Source organism: Cupressus sempervirens, chromosome 10 (genome assembly GCF_028749045.1).
Source record: "Cupressus sempervirens isolate cs-2001-9-10 chromosome 10, ASM2874904v1, whole genome shotgun sequence".
NCBI lineage: Eukaryota > Viridiplantae > Streptophyta > Pinopsida > Cupressales > Cupressaceae > Cupressus > Cupressus sempervirens.
The window spans coordinates 748,352,317-748,365,501 of record NC_143127.1 but is presented as its reverse complement, the minus strand read 5'-3'; positions in this window follow the sequence as shown (position 1 = coordinate 748,365,501).

Genomic DNA, 13,185 nt, shown 5'->3' with positions numbered 1-13,185 from the left:
GAAGAAGTACTACAGGTCCATAGAGGGGTCAAATTTAGTGATGATCACCAAGCCCTTGTTATATGGTCCATAGATAAGAGGGAAAATACCAGGATGCATGAGTTTCCTACAACAGAGCATACTGGTACATTGACAGTCTACAGGGCTGGTGAGGTAACTAGTAAACAAGTAATGGGAATGGCCTCAGAAGTGCTAAAATTGGGTGGTGTTGTATCTAGCTAGGAAGACAATAAGTTTACCCAACTTAATGTTAGGTTTGAAGAAGTCTTAAAAGCATATGAGGAAAGAGTTATACAGATACAGTCACTTGAAAACAAGGTATCTCAAATGGAGAAGATACTTGGGAAAAGGAAGGTGAGAGAATCTAGTGCACCTAGAATTGCATACTCTTCACAGTCATTTGTTGGACCAACCCCTATTATCGAAATACCAGACACCCTTGAAAGGCCCCAATTCTATACTGCAGAAGACTTTGAAGAAGAAAAAACCAAATTACATGAGTTGCAAGTAGACTTAAAAAATCAATATGAAGGAAAATTAAAGCAGCGTGTGATGTATTTAAGGAATAAAATACAATGGTCAACCTTCTTTGATCAGTTGACAAGAATTGCAACCCTCCTCGATGAGTTGAACAGAGATAAGGATAAATTGACTCCCCTAGCACAGAAGTGGAGGGAGAGGAATAATGATATTAAAATTATATGTATATCTGTCGTCCAAATGCCTTATCATCAAGTAGAGAAAATTTTTGATTTTTTAAATAAACTAGAAGATTTTGATGATAAAAGGGATTCTTTATAGAAAAGATTAACACTCTATTTTTCCAAATATATTGCTAAAAAATTCACTTTATTTCCTGGTGCTTTAGGATTTGTTGATACAATAAAGGAAAAAGAAAAGTGGAAAAAGGAATTAGATGAAATATTTGATGAAAGGATCAGGAACATCATGAGTGAAACTGGCCATTGGTTTTGGGCAAGGACAAATGAAGAATTGGTAAAGATACAGTTATTTTATAATGACATCAGAAAAGAGCTTGATGATTTAGAAGAAATTGCAAATTCATTACTGGTTATACAAAGAGAGGCTCTAAATTTTGATTGGCCAAATGATGCTACCTATAATAGATGGAAAAATCAGTTTATAGAATAGATGTCAGGAGATGATGAGGAGGAAGATGCAAAATTAAAAGTTACCCTTGTAGTTAGTAATGAGGACATTGAAAATCCCTAGGTTAAAGTAAGTTTGCAGGTAACTAAAGATGATACATCACTTTCAAACCTCATGACTATGTACTCTGAGGATGAAGAATTATTGTAAAATCAGATCATATTTTCTTGTCTCAACAACTGAGAAGCATAACAGAAAGGGACCCACCAAGGAATGTTTGATGTAATAGCCTTTCTGTCATTTGTTTTTGTCTTTTATGACAGAAGTATATGTAAGTGTCTTTTAAAGGACACCTATAACTTTTGTCTTTAGCCTAAAGCTTGTTGCATCTCACACTATTTAAGTGAGATCCCAAGGCTAAAGAAGGGTCCGAATTCTATTTTTCTAAGTACTATGCATAGTCTGTTTTTGGTCCAAATTTTGAAAGAAACTTTATAATGTATTTTTCTGTCAATTCTCTGAGAATACATGAATATAGAATGAGCTGTGCTTCTTTCTTAAGGCCATTCTAAGTCTATTGTAAAGGATATACCATTTTCAAAGAAAATGAATAAAAATTGTAAACTGTCCCCATATCAGTTCTTTCTAAATCTTGTCTCCTTTCAATTACTTGGTTGTCTTGATATTGTATAAGTAAAGGCTTGTGCAATTGAATGCAATCTAGTTAGGTTGTATAGCTATTTATCACTGCTGTTAATTCAATGGATTAAATAAAAGCTTTGATGAATGTGATAAGGTTTCTTTAGTAGTGGAAAGGGTTTTGAATGATGAATTCTGATAAGAATTATTGATAGAATTTGTTGTAAGTCAACAAACCAGATCTGAGAACTTGCTATAGACTTTGAACCCCAATGGATTAGGCATTGATCAAGTTGATACAACTAAAGGAGAAATATATCATAAATGATTATCAAAATGCAACATCAAATCAAATTTTACTTTTATTTCCTGTAGATCTTAAAAACTAGCCAACACTTGTCTGCATGGAATGTTTTAGCTTCAGTTAGCCACTATTGTTAACAACATCTGCAGATCTATAGAAGAATTCTTGGCCATATCTATTTTATGGGATGTGTTTATCAAGTTAGTAAGAATTATGTATATGTTTGAGGATCTTGAAAAGAGAATCAGAATGAAACTAAGAATAATCCTCATACAGTTTTTCCAGTTTTGAATCATCCTTGGGTATACCCACCCTGGTTTTGCAGAGCCAAAAGAGTAGAAAACTATCTGTGGTTTTGTTGAAGTTGGGTCCAAATACTTTGCATATACAATTGTTAATAAGAATTGGCTAGTCTTTAGATTGTGTATGTACTGTCATTCTGGTATTAAGCATTTTGTCTCTTAGTAGTTTTAGTACATTTTTAAAACTCCAAAAAAATGGCAACTCTACTGGGGAGTTGTCCAACACATCTATGAAAAGTCATACAGTTTCTTTGGTCCTGTAGTGTACGTGTGTTTCATGTTATCTAAGTTTTTCCCATGGTTATAAGGGAATCTTTTAGTGACAAACCTTGAGAATTTAAAGAAGATAAAGCCCAAGTACCATTGCTACACACTGACGTATCCAGCCTATCCAAGTGTCTTATCTAACAAGCAAGAGTTGCAATCTTATGACATCAGTGATTGGCCTGTTTGTGCTAGATATTTTTGTTTCTATTTGTATTGTTTTTCTTAAGTCAGTAATAAGTGTCATTACATATTTTCCCGAAATAGGGTGGCAAATTAGTCAAGATTTTGAAGCTAGTGCTTGTTGTAACAAAAGGTGAATATGGCTGACAAGAGAAAGAACACAAGAGCTTACATAAGAGCCAATCTCGATGTATCAATGTATACTAATGTACCCCAAGGTGGTAGAAAGAACCAAAATAAGAAGAAGATAGATCCAAATCCCATTTGGAAACCCAGAGGTAATGCATCCATCAATTCCCATTATCAACCAGTAATAGGAAGAGAGTCTTCTTCACTTAGTTCTGAATCCAAAACTACAAGACTCTTAGGAGGCATTTTCAGTAGCCCATTACCAGATGAGAGAGTCTTTCAAGACAAAGACATGTCTACTATGGGAATTGCTTCATCAAGGCCAGATCCTATAGTAGATATGAACTATAGGCTAGGATTTAGGAATTCATTTGATAATCCTTTTAATCCCAGAGTAGCCCCTTATGTAGAGCCAAATCTTATAGATCTGGATGACCCTACTGATTCAGAGGCAACTTCTGTAGATCCTAAAGAAGCCCACTTTGAAATAGGATTTTTGAAGAAATGGATTGCTGAGGAAGAAGCTAAATGTATTCCTCTTGAAAAAGAAAAGGAGCAAGCCACCTTGGATGCCATAATAGAGAGGGGTGCTTTGCTAAGAAGGATGGTTGCTTTGAAGGAGAAAAATAAAAAGTTAGAAGAAAATACCACAACTCTCCATAAGGATGTTTTTGGAGATGTTGATAATTTGAGAGCTAAAGTTCAAGAACAAGAGAAATGCCGAAATCAAAGGCAAGAACCAGTTATTACTCAAATCCAAGCCTATAAGCCTATTCAAGTGGATCCTATAGAGCCCATTGCAAAAGCTCCAGATAAAGGGAAAGGCAAGGCTATAGGAATCCAAATAAATGAACCTCAAGCTATACCAAGAAAACCTATACAACCCTCCATGTCAAAATTAGATCTAGATCTTGAGAAGGCTCGAAAAGAGAGGGAAGATCTTGCAAAAGAACTTGAGAAGGTTGAGAATGAAGCTCAAGATGCAAAAACTAGGAGAAAAATCCAATTCATAAAATATAATTCTACATTGGCTTCATGGCCCAATTTGTCTATCCCACCTACAATTCCTGCACCAGTTAGTGGTCCAATAATCTCAACTTAGGGAATACCCCAATCTACTCCTACTTCATCTTCCACTACTGGCACCCAAGTCCCATTTGTCCCACCTCAACAATCCCAAGCTGCTCCTCTGAGTCAAGCTAATATAGCTAGTACCTCAAATGTTCCTGGTTTCCAGAAGAAACCTTTATATCTAGAAAAGTATAGAAAAATATCATTTGCTGGTATTCTTAGTGCTCCACATCCCATATCGTTTGATTTAAGAGATAAAGTGGTTAAGTTCTCTAGGAATAATGTTGTTACTGGTGAAGAACATTTGAGAATTTTCATTGATATGTTGAATGATTATGAAGTTGAACATGAAGATATGGTAATGAAATTGTTTGTGCATTCACTAACAGAGGATGCAAGGGATTGGTTTAGGAGGTTGCTTGATGATAGTATTACATCATGGAGTGATTTGGAGAAATTTTTCAAAGAGCAATATGGAGACAACACTAATGCAAGATTCATGTTGAATGAGTTCAACAACATCAAGATGAATCCAAATGAGTCCACATTTGATTTCAATGTAAGATTCCAGAAAGGTATGTACAGACTATTTCAAGTTATGAGCTTAAATGAAGATGTTTGTCTCACAACATATTTCAATGCTTTTGATAGCAAAATGGCTTATCGATTGAGGGATAAGGATCCTAAGACTTTAAGGGATGCCTATAAAATTGTAGTAAATATAGAGAATAATAGGAAGGCATCTAGAAAACTAGGTAGAAGGGATGATCCTAAGCTCTTCAATCAAAAGAACAATAACAAAAGAGAAGGTGATAAAAATCCTATAGGAAAGAAGCCCGAAGAACCTACTATAGGCCAAGTTTTAGAAATGCTCAAAAAGATGAATCACACTAATTTCAATAAGCCAAATGTTGCTAAAAGATCCCCTATTAATAACAACAATTTCAATAGGCAGCCTAGAATGCAAAATTACCCTTACACCACCCAGTGGAAAGATGGTAAGACAATTGCCAACCAGACCCACAATGTGAAGGATAAGGGTACTCGAGATCCCCTACAAAGGAACACTATAAATATGAATGATGATGTACCATGGTGCATTATATGTCAATCACCTCATTCTACTAATTATTGTGCTATTGCTTAGTCATTTGCCCAAGGTCAAGGAGTGCAACCTGAAGAAGAAACTAAAGAGAAAAGCCATGATGATATAAGTTGAAATATGGTAAGCATGTGTGATGATTTGATAGATTCTAATTCAGAAGAGCCTAAAAATGATATTACTAGCTAGAGAATTGCTTACCAACTACATCATCAACAAGTGCTTTCAGATGATGAAGGGTATGATATAGATAAGGTATGCAGTACATTTTCTGATGTAGGTCTCACAAGCTTAAGAATGCCCTCCAAGGAGGAGATTGATAGAATTATAGCAAAAAAAAATTCACAAGTAAATAGTAACTAAAATTTGAGAAATAGAGTAGTAAATAATGATGCAGGAAAGCCATTTAGTGTATTCATCAAAGACATCACTCATAAGATGAATGATCAAAACAAGAAAGTCAATGTAGATGTGCCTAAGATCAAGGAAAATAAGGGTAAGAAATGGGAACCAAAGAAGAAGGTTCAATTTTAGATAAGTGAGCCAACAAAACCAGTTGTGCAACCAAAGAAATTAGAACTTGATACTATCAAGCAAATAGTGGTGCCTACTGCTCAAAAGATTCTAGCTCTAGGTACTTTTGTAAAACCCACTGTTGTTGAACCTGTTGATATGATCTCTATGTTATCTCAAATTACTGTAAAAGTGCCCTTGTCTAAACTTTTTAGAATTGAAGAGCATCAGAACAAGGCTTTGTCATGGTTGGGTGGAATAGGAAACAATAATATTATTTTAGAGCAAATTGTGTCCCAAAAAACCCCATTAGTAATAGAGGATAGTGGTATCATATCCTAGATTCCTCAAATGTTTTTAGATGATTCCTCAGTGGCATTTATAGAAGATATTGATCATTTTTTCCTCAATCTAATCATTAAAGGAAAGACCTTAAAAAATTGCATGATAGACTCAGGAGCTTCCAACACTATAATGCCTTTCAAAGTAATGGAAGCCTTAGGTTTGAAGGTGGATACCAAGTAGGGCAGATGCAGAGGGATGGATGCTAGGGAAGTCCTAGTCATAGGTACCATAAATGCCTTACCATTCAACTTGGCTACATATCCTGAAGTAGAGTTAACCATGTCTGTCCTTGTGGTAGATATACCTTCACACTATGGAATGTTACTCTCCAAAAAATGGAGTGCTTCCATGGGGGGAAGCCTACAATGTGATCTCACTTATGCCACGTTTCATATAGGGGACAAAGCTATTAGGGTAAATAGGGACCCAAGGGTTAATCACATTTTAGGAGAAGAAATTGACAAAGATACCACTTGTTTCCTAAATACTGGGATTAATTCTTTCAGGGCTGAATTAATTATTTAGAAAGTTGAAAACTTGCCTACTATCATTGAACATGAAGTTGAATGTTGCGTGAACTCACCAAAATTATGGACAATGTTCTTTGATGGGGCTAGTTCTAAAGAGGTTGCAGGGGCAAGTGTAGTTTTAGTGTCCCCTAAAAATAACACTTTTAGGTATTCATTCACTTTGAAGTTTTCATGCACTAATAATATTGCAACATATGAAGCATTGCTGCTAGGACTCAAAGTTGCCATACATCATAGAATTAAGAAATTATGTGTTATAGGGGATTCTGAACTAATTATCTCTCAGATCAAAGGGACCTACTCATCCAAGAATAAGAGATTGAAACAATATAGAAATGTAGTTTGGGATCAGATAGAATTATTTGATGCATTTGGGATCTCATGGAAAGATAGGACTCAAAATAAGATGGCTGATCTGTTAGTAAATGTAGCAATCAAGCCAAAAGAGATATCATTTGTAGGAATCTCTCAGATTGAGGTGCAAAATAGACCTTCCATACCTCACAACATTGAAAATTGGAAAGTCTTTGAAGATGACAAAGATATTACAAATTTTTTTTTAAATGAAGACAAGTACCATGGTCAGGAAATGGATTGAAGTGGACTGATTGAAACCATAAATGGGAAGGAAACCATTTTTGGTGAAGAGATTATGCAATTGAAAACAAATAAGATGCCGAAGGGGTTAGTGGTCTTGGAAAATATTTTTGATAACCAAGATAGAGTAAAATCAGGAGTTAACGACCCCAAACCTCAAGAGTTAGAAGAAATAAACTTGGGTACTGATGAAGTTCCTAAAAAGGTTTATATTGGCCAAAATCTGCTTGTTAAAATCAGGAAAACATTGATTGACCTACTTAGAAAATACAGACATGTTTTTTCTTGGTCATATGATGACCTTAAGGATTACAAGGAGGATCTGTTCCAGCATGTCATACCATTGAAGGAAAATGTAAGACCTTTTAGGCAAAAATAGAGACCAATCAATCCTACCCTTGCCCCAAAAATGCAAGAAGAACTGACAAAACTAAGAGATGGTGGGATAATCAAGCCAATCAGGAATTCCACCTAGGTTTCAAACTTGGTTCCTATTAGGAAGAAGAATGGAGATATTAGGCTATGTGTGGATTTTAGAAACTTAAACATTGCATCTCTGAAAGACAATTATGGCTTACCTAATATGGAAGCCATGTTGCAGCAAGTGACTAGCTCTAAATTAATGTCAATGATGGATGATTTTTCTAGATATAATCAAGTTCTAGTAAAGGAAATTGAACAGTTCAAGATAGCCTTCGCAACCCCATGGGGAACATATGTATATGTGAGGATGCCTTTTGGCCTAATTAATGTAAGAGCTACCTTCCAAAGAGCCATGGATGTAGCATTTCATGATTATATTGATAAATTTATGGTTGTGTACCAAGATGATCTTACAACATATTCTTATAAGGCTGAAGATCACTGCAAACATTTGGAAAAAATCTTTGTCAAAGCTTTGGAATATGGAGTTTCTTTAAACCCAAAGAAATGCACACTCAGGGTTACAAAGGGCAAACTATTAGGACATATAGTGTCTAAGGATGGGTGAAAATAGACCCTAAGAGAGTAGCAGCTATTGACAAAGTCCCCAAGCCAAAAAATGTAAAAGGAATTCAATCTTTCTTTGGCCAAGTTAATTTCCTTAGGAGGTTTGTTACAAATTTTGCTGAGATTAGTAGACCTATCTCAAAGATGCTAAAAAAGGGAGCTACTATAGATTGGAATGGTGAGCCACAAGCATTCTAGGATATTAAAATTGCGATAAAAAATGCTCCAGTATTGAGAACCCCAGACTATTCAAAACCCATGCATATTTTTTCTTTTGCATCCTTCCACACTGTGGCTGCAGTCTTAATGTAGAAAAATCAAGAAGGATATGAGCAACCTATTGCCTTTTTCAGTAAGTCACTACATTCTACTGAACTTAAGTATGAAATAAATGAAAAGCAAGCATATGCTTTAGTAAAGGCTATAAAAGCTTTCATATGTTACCTAGTAGGTGCTACTGTTATTGCTTTTGTACCTAGTGCTGCAGTCAAGGATATATTTTCTCAACAAGAAGTATCTGACAGGAGATGTAGATGGATCAATAGAATCCAGGAATTCAACATTGATATATAGATAACAAAGTTAGTAAGGGGTCAAGGTTTGGCCAAACTCATGGCTGAAGCTAATCTAGAGGCTAATCAAATAAATCTGGTAAATGATGATCTCAGAGCTGACTTATGTGACATGGATCGGTGTGATTGGTACACCAATGTCATATATTACTTGCAACACATGGTAGCTCCTCCCAATTTGCCTAAAAATGAAAAGAGGAATACTAAATTGCAAGCCATTAGGTATGTAATTGTCCAAAGCAACCTATGGTGGAGAAATTTTGAGGGAGTATTATTAAAATCTGTTGATAAGGAAAAGGCAAAAGAGGTTTTGAAAGAAATGCATGCTGGAGTGTGTGGGGGGCAATATATGGCCAAAACTACTACACATAAGATAATGAGGGCTAGATTCTGGTGGCCTTCCCTTTTCAAGGATGCTCAAGTTATGGTTAAGAAATGTGATCCTTGTCAAAGGTTTGCTAGAAAGCTAAAATTCTCAGGAAATACCCCATTGAAGCTAGTGGAGATTCAAGCACCTTTTCAACAATGGGGTCTAGATTTCATAGGAGAGATTTTCCCCAAGTCTAGCACTGGCTATTCTTGGATTCTGGTTGCTACTGACTACTTTACAAAATGGGTAGAGGCTATCCCCACAAGAAATGCAACAAGTAAAGTGGTCAATAATTTCCTACTGAATAATACTATTTCTAGATTTGGCTGTCCATAGAAAATTGTAACAGATAATGCTATGTACTTCAGATCTGAAGAATTCATCAAGTTTTGTGGTAAATATGGAATGACAAGGTCATCATCTGCTCCATATTATCCACAAGGGAATGGACAAGCTAAGTCCACAAATAAGATCTTGTTGAAGGTCATTAAGAGAACCTTGGATGATAATAAAAAGGCATGGGATTCCAAGTTACAGTTGGCAATATGGGCTGACAGAGTAACTGTAAAGAAAGCAATTGGTGTAGCTCCATTTAATTTAGTATATGGAATTCAAGCCAGAATGCCTTAGAACAACTTGATGGGACTCTACAATTACATCTAATTGTATGATGAAGATACTACAGATGAAATGCAAGAAAGAATGGATGAATTGGTAGGACTGATAGAAACTAGAAGAGAAGCATCTCTAAAGAACCAAAAGTTGCAATTGCAAGTCAAGACACTCTATGATAAAAGAACTGTAAGCAGAAAGTTTGAAGATGGAGATTTAGTCTTAATGTGGAATTCCAGAATTAAGGATAAAGGAAAACATGGAAAATTTGATCCTATTTGGTTAGGCCCATATTTAATTGAAAATACTTGGGGTAAAGATTCTTATATACTCAAAGATGTACTCGGCAATATTCTTGAATTGCCAGTTCATGGACAGTTCTTGAAGAGGTATTTTTCTTGAAAAAATACTTATTTTCTCCATGAACAGTAGTTTTAGGGTTTCCTAGTGTTTTGTACATTTTGTATATTCTGTAAGTCCTTGTACATATCCTTGTGTAGTCTGGTTCCTTGTTTTTTTTTTGTGTTGCTCAGTGCTCTCTAAAGAAGTTGTCATTTTACCAAATATGTGGTCTATGAAACCAAAGATTCTGAATTCTTGCATAGACTCAGGTAGTCTATCATCCCCAGACAGAGCCACTGTTGGTGTGATTTTTCACAGTATAAAAAACTTTTGATATTTGGATGAAAAATTAGTTAAGTCTTTGTTTCTTGCAGACTAGGGTTTTCTTGTGTAAAATTCTGAAAATTATTAGATTACCCTAATTATGCCCTGTTTTGTAAGTTGTATATTCCCTTTAAATTCTCAGGATTTGGCTTTCAAATTATCCATAAAAAGGCCCTAAGTGAGTAAAAAACCCTTATACCTTGGTTTTATGTTGCCCTAATTTTCAGCTTTTAAAAAGAGGGGGGGTTTTCTTCAAGTAGCTTGGCGGGATGTTTTATCTTAATGTTTTGTTCGCATCAGAATATTTTTTAATCCTTGTGATAAAACTTTCATGTGCCTTTAATTGCGATATTCCTTTTAGGATGCCAAGTTGAAGAGTTTTTTCAAACACCGGTTATCTATCAGAGATCAAGGGCCAGCGCATCCCTGCATTATGAAGATGAAGGTTTTTAAGCAAAGTCGGGAAGTGCATTTGCAACACGTGGCATAGTGGGGCCAAACTATGAAGAATGCAAAAGTCACACCATAGAATCTGCCAATTGTGCTTAGCTAGAACTACTCATCCATGTGGGTCAGAAAGGTGTCAGAAATAAATGCAACAATCAGAACACGCGGCTTAACAATAGTCATATCATTGGCCCAAGTGGATAATGCGAGCATGAAATAAAGGGCTATTTCTAATCATTGATCTTGTCTTGATCAACGGACGGTGCATCCCCACATTTTTCATTTGAGTGAAGTTTAAACAAAGCAGGGATGCACCCTGCAGACACATGTCTGTGGTGACATCAAAGTTTTTCCTAGATGCTCGGCAGGGTGAAATCTTATCAACCGTAGATCTTTCAAAGATCTATGATTAGCGCACCCTCGCATTATAAAGTTGTAGGTCTTTAAGTAATATGGGGAAGTACATTTGTGACACATGGACTAGATGATGTCAATTACTTGCTTGCTCAGAATAAGATATAGGATCTGCTAGTGTGGAATTTTGTCAGACAGTATGAGCTCATATGGCAGTTTCTCATTGGTCAGCTCAGCTAGCTAGTTGTTAATAAAAAGTGCATTAGTCTGATAATTGATCTTTTTTTGATCAATGGATGGCACATCCCTAAATTATGAAGTTGTAGGTCTTTAAGTAATGTGGGGAAGCGTATTTGCAACACGTGGACTTTTTCTAAAAACTGTAAAGCTTGTTATTTTTAAATCAAAACCATCTGATCTGATAAAATCTATGGATGGGATTCAAACTTGAATGCAAATTGTAGGCAATAGTTACTGAGAGTAAATGTGGTTCAGACCTTGTGCGTGTAGTTTTAATTTATGAAAAGAGCCCATGATTTCACCATTAATGAACCATCGAAGTGCAGAAATAACATCGGGGCATTCAAGATTTCAGAGCTAGGGCACGAAATTTCTTTGTTTTTACTCCAGTAAAATTGTAGAAGACATCATATAGTGAAGAAGTGAAAATTTTGGCAAGTAAGTGCTCTGTGACTTTCCAAGTAAACTTGAAGCATTTGTTGTTTTGAATTTCCTAGGGTTCATTCAAAATGCCTCCCCGAAAAGAGTTTACTGGTCAAAAGGATTATTTAAAACATTCCCTGCATGATGATTTTCTTTAACAATTCCCCTTATCAATGCATGAATTAACTAAGGGAAGGGAACTCATTCCAAAAAATCCTAGAATAGTTGTAGCAGAAGGCTTTTATGACAAAGCTAATTGGATAAGGGATGCCCAGGCTTCCATGGGAGGTCTGGAGTTGTTTAAGAAATGGTTTTCAGAGCAAAAATTGGACACTCCTATGAGCAATGTTTGAGAATTTGATATTGGAAAATTAATAGTCCCCACTATTTTCTTTGATAGTGATTTATTGATGGACCTAGCAAAGAAGTATGATCCTATCATGGGATGGGTAAAAAATCATTCTGGAGTCAATCTTTTTAGGGTTTTCCCTGAGCTGTTAAGTGAGGTTTTCAACCTTAACCCTAACCACAGTGTGCATGAAATCATTGATATGGATGATTTGCAAGACATATATGATGCACAGTGAATGTACTTGAGAACAGGGCCACTACAGGAGCATGCTACCAAGGCAGTAATTTGCATGTGATTATAGCCAATACCCCAAAGCCATTGTTGAGAAGAAATTTCAACTGGAGAGCCCAAGCACTGTATTTTTCTCTTTGCAAGATCTTTGGGATAGATGAAGGTGATCAAATTCTAGGTTTTTTTATTGTTATAATTGCTCAAACCCTTCAATTTGGAATGAGAACCATTTTGGATTTTGCCACTTTTCTAGCAAAAGAGATTCACAATGGTTTGGTTGGAATAGCAAAGGAAAAAGTAAACAAACCATTCTGTTGGTATTCATTGATGATGCATGTATGCTGATACAAAGGATATACTTTCTTCTGCAAGGGTATGGAGTTGGAAACAACAAAGGATGGAGAGAAGAATCCAATACAGTTGTGGAGTGTGGATATGACTTCAGAAGCCACAGATGCTAGCTATGTAAGATTTGACAGGTATTTTGCATCAAAGCTTAGACTGCTTTTAAGAGGAGATAGCCCTAGAATCCCACAAGAATTATTAGAATTGGTTAGACCCAAGGACCATGCTAAAGGGCTACTTGTCAGTCATAACTGGGGGGATATAATTCCCTACAATGTTTCAACAATGATAAGAGTTTATGGTTTTTTGGGAAAACCTCATGTGCTACCATTTCATGTGCCTTTGAAGATAGGGATTGCTGAGCTCTTATGGCAGATAGGTAATATAGATGAGAGGGAATTGGTTAAGAAGGGCACTTTCTTTCCAATGGTTACTATGGTGCATGATTTTGTCTTTGTAAAAAAGGGGTGGAAACACTTAAATTTGTTTTTGGA